The sequence below is a fragment of the Eptesicus fuscus genome, chromosome 12 (assembly GCF_027574615.1).
Source record: "Eptesicus fuscus isolate TK198812 chromosome 12, DD_ASM_mEF_20220401, whole genome shotgun sequence".
Lineage (NCBI taxonomy): Eukaryota > Metazoa > Chordata > Mammalia > Chiroptera > Vespertilionidae > Eptesicus > Eptesicus fuscus.
Window position 1 is genome coordinate 24,020,917 of NC_072484.1, and position 4,090 is coordinate 24,025,006.

Consider the following 4,090-nt stretch of genomic DNA (forward strand, 5'->3'; position numbering starts at 1 on the left):
CTCCTGATTTCTTGGCTCAATCTCTCCTTCTGAGAGACTCTTAACTAAGTCAAGATATATAAAGGGGGGAAAAGAGGCAAATACGAATGAAATCACTTTAGTATTTTAGACTTCTGGGTCAAGTTATATTTTTTTAAATTGTTGTTTATTACAAAGTAATACATGTTCACTGTTAAAAAGAAAATATGGGTAAACCAAACAAGACAATAAAACTCAATTCATAATTCTAAGGCCCCCAAAATTACTATTTATGTGTGTTGCATATTTACAAATCTGAGATTACTATATATATATACTACTTTTTAAAATTTTTAAAATATATTTTATTGATTTTTTTTACAGGGAGGAAGAGAGAGGGATAGAGAGCCAGAAACATTGATGAGAGAGAAACACCTATCAGCTGCCTCCTGCACACCCCCCACTGGGGATGTGCCTGCAACCAGAGTACATGCCCTTGATCAGAATCAGGCCGATGCTCTATCCACTGAGCCAAATCAGTCAGGGCTATATGTATACTATTTATAATAATTTTTAAAATGAAACTTTGACAGACTGTCTTTTTTATTTTTAAAAATGTATTGGGTGACATGGAATAATAAAATTCTATATGTTTTAGATAACAGGTCTATATCTATAGGTCTATGATATATCATCTGTATATTGTATGTTCCCCACCCCAAGTCAAGTCTCCTTTCATCACCATTTATCTTTTTATGCCAGAAAAATTGCCTCTACAGAATCTCTTTATGCTTATGTAGAATTCTGGGGTATAATTTTTGGGGAGGTAGGGCCAAGCCCCCAGGTAATGTTGATGCTGCTGGTCTACAGACCACTTTTTGAATATCACTGATGGCCCTATAGGGCCACCAAAGGACTTTGACTTTGCTCTGGTTGGGTTTAGTATTAAATTCGGAGAAAAGAGAATTAATAAGACTTGACATTAACACTTTCTCTCAGCTTATGTTTGCAAATGGCTGAAGGTACCACAGAACACTGCTACGTAGAAAACTGGCATTTAGAAAGAGTACACACTAGGGTGACAGCAGAAAGTTCTAGCCTCTGAAAATATACTGTTTCAGATTCATTTTTTGTGTGTTCCTGAATGAAACCATGGGCAGGCATTCTCCCTCAATTTCAGAAGTCCTCTAGTTAATTTAGGCAATAAAATATCATATTCTCAGGAACTAGCTTGAAGGGGCTCCCCCTGGCCAAATCTGGGACAATTTGAGGGTCAAAATAAATAATGAGAGCAAAGGATTATAACTCATTAAATAAAAATGACATGCATGAGTCTATGCTGATTTAAATACATAAATAGGGAAGAAAAGGAAGTTCTCCCCAATGGTAGATATTCAACTGAGAAATGTAGAATGATCCAATTAGAAAATCATGTCATAGCAACCATCACTAGAATACTTATTTCAGGCAGGAATTATCCATAAATGCTAAAATCAGGTGGTGAGAGTTATGGGACTAACAGGAAATTGATGTGATTTCAAAGAATCGATCCATGTAAGTACAAAGGGGAAAATAATAACTTTACAGTGGAGAAATCAGGTAGATACCACTTTAACCAAGGGATTAAGGTTTACAAAGTTTACATTGCATATCAACAACAGCCTCTTATAAGATGAACTGAGAAGCCCTGTGGTGTTTCTACCTAAAATGCATCACCTGAATCTATTCTTGAGGAAATATGAGACAATCAAAATTGAGGGACATTTTACAAGATAACTGGCCTGAATTCTTCTAATATACCAATGTCATTAAAAACAAAGAAAGATTGACGGACTGTTTCAAGCTACAAGAGGCCAAAGAGATGTGACAACTGAATGCAGCCCATGATCTGGGATTTTCTTCTGCTCCATAGAATATTATTGGGACATATAGCAAAATCTGAATAAGGTCTGTGGATTAAATATGTTTAATTAATTCAAATATTAGTTTCCTAATTGACAATTGTCATATAGTTATGTAAAAGAATGTTCTTGTTTTATGGAAAAACATATTGAAAGTATACAGGTCTTCAACTGACAAATAGTTCAGAAAAACATTACACATATGTATATGCAGAGACATAAAGAGAGAAAGTGGATGGTTAATATTTAGGTAATCTGGGTAAAGAATATACAGGATTTCTTTGTAAAATTCTCACAATTTTTCTGTAAATCTGACATTAAGTTAAAATGTAAAAATAAAGAAATAGACAAAACAAACCCTCATAAAACAAACAAAGTGAGTTCTAATAGCAAATTTCCAAGCTCCATATTATAACATATGTAAGCAACCTCAGTTCAAGCCTGCCTCTGGAGGAAATGGGCGTGATTAGCTTCTTTACTCACTCACCCAGCCTTCTCCTGGACTCACTAGCTTTCTTAAAGGCCTCCATGGGTGACAAGTGAGGGAGAGGTTTAAAGGAAAGGGGTTTCATGTATATGGCTGACAGAGTTGTACCCTGGAGTTGTGCCCTCTAGTAAGGCAGATTCTAAAGTGGACTCTTAGCGTCAGTGGGCTTTTTGTGGATATTTTTGGAGGCCCTCCCCAGCACTCGTTGTACCTCTTGGTGTGGGTGAGCTAGCTTTTTACTCAGTAGTACACCTCTAGCTGTGGCCAGTTTTATGTCTCAGTTGGGCTAGGCCATAGAACCCAGACATTAGCTGTAGGTATTGCTGTGAAGGAATTATGTACATGCACCTACAATTAGTTGACTTAATGTAAAGGAGATTATCCTTAATAATCGGGGGATGGGGGATCAGTTAAAAGGCCTTAAGAACAGAACTGCAGTTTCCCTGAGGAAGAAGAAATCCCACTTGTAAACTGCAGGGACATCTCTTGTCCAACAGTTTTTACCCTCTCCTTCCTGATGGCTTGTCCTACCAGCCCCCATAATCATGTAAGTTAACTCCTTGCAATAAATCTCTGTCTATCTATCTATCTATCTATCTATCTATCTATCTATCTATCTATCTATCTATCTATCTATCTATCCATCCATCCTACTGTTTCTATATCTCTCGTGGAACCCTGACATAACTCATTTCCAACTATGATCAGGCCCCAGACCCAAAAGAAACTTTGAAGGTTTTATGGTGGGTCTCTTAAATTCATCCTTCTCTCCTGCCCCACACATACTTGCTTTAAGGAAAATTCACATATAATATCTAGTCATTCTCTATCATATATATTTTTATGACATCTGGAAATTTTGTCTCAAGTATGAGTATGAAGTATGAAGTATTACATGAATATAACTCGCACTACTTCTCAAATGCTTAAGACCTTGGGGACAAATCCTCTAAATTGGGGAAATGCTTATTTTGTCGCAGACAAAAGATAAGAGAATGCACTTTTAAAATATTTGCTAAGGGCCTCAGAATCAGAATACCATAGATGTCTTAGTTTGGGTCCTTACAGAAAGAACCTTGAAACAAGAATTGAGGTGTAAGTATTTGGGAGGTGATCTCAATAAAGACCAGAGGGGTGAAAGAAAAGTGAGAAGACAGAGAAGAGAAGGGGGCTGTCACACAAATCTCCACTGTGGGCATCTTGATCTTAATCCCGCTGGGAGCTCCAGATATCAGTGAGAATATGCACTTTAGAATGATCCCAGAACGGTAACAGACACTGAATCTGTTCAGTCACTGCTTGGGGCTGCTTCCAGGAGGCTCTCCTGCCCACATCCTTGGGCCCCTGCTGAACAAGTTTAAGTGTCAGAGGCAGCCTTCCAGCATCTGAAGTCAGGCCTGAGAATGCGACCATCCCACAGCAGAGGAGAGATGGGTGAAGTGCTGACAGTGTCTGCCACAGGTGTCAAAGTTTAGTTACCTCATACACATCACTTACGATGATGCGTGAGAAACAAACACTTTCCTTAATGCACTAAAAACTCCCCTTCCTCAATATTAAACTGTTTTAATCAATTTCCAGAATTATATCTTTAGCAAACATAATGGTGTACATTTGGTAAATTTTTTGACAATAATGTTATGTTTATAACCAAAATGCCATTTATTCTACTACAGTCTGAAAGAAGGTTGGGGGATTTGTCCAGAATGACATGTAATTCATTGCAAAATAAAACACACCTCTA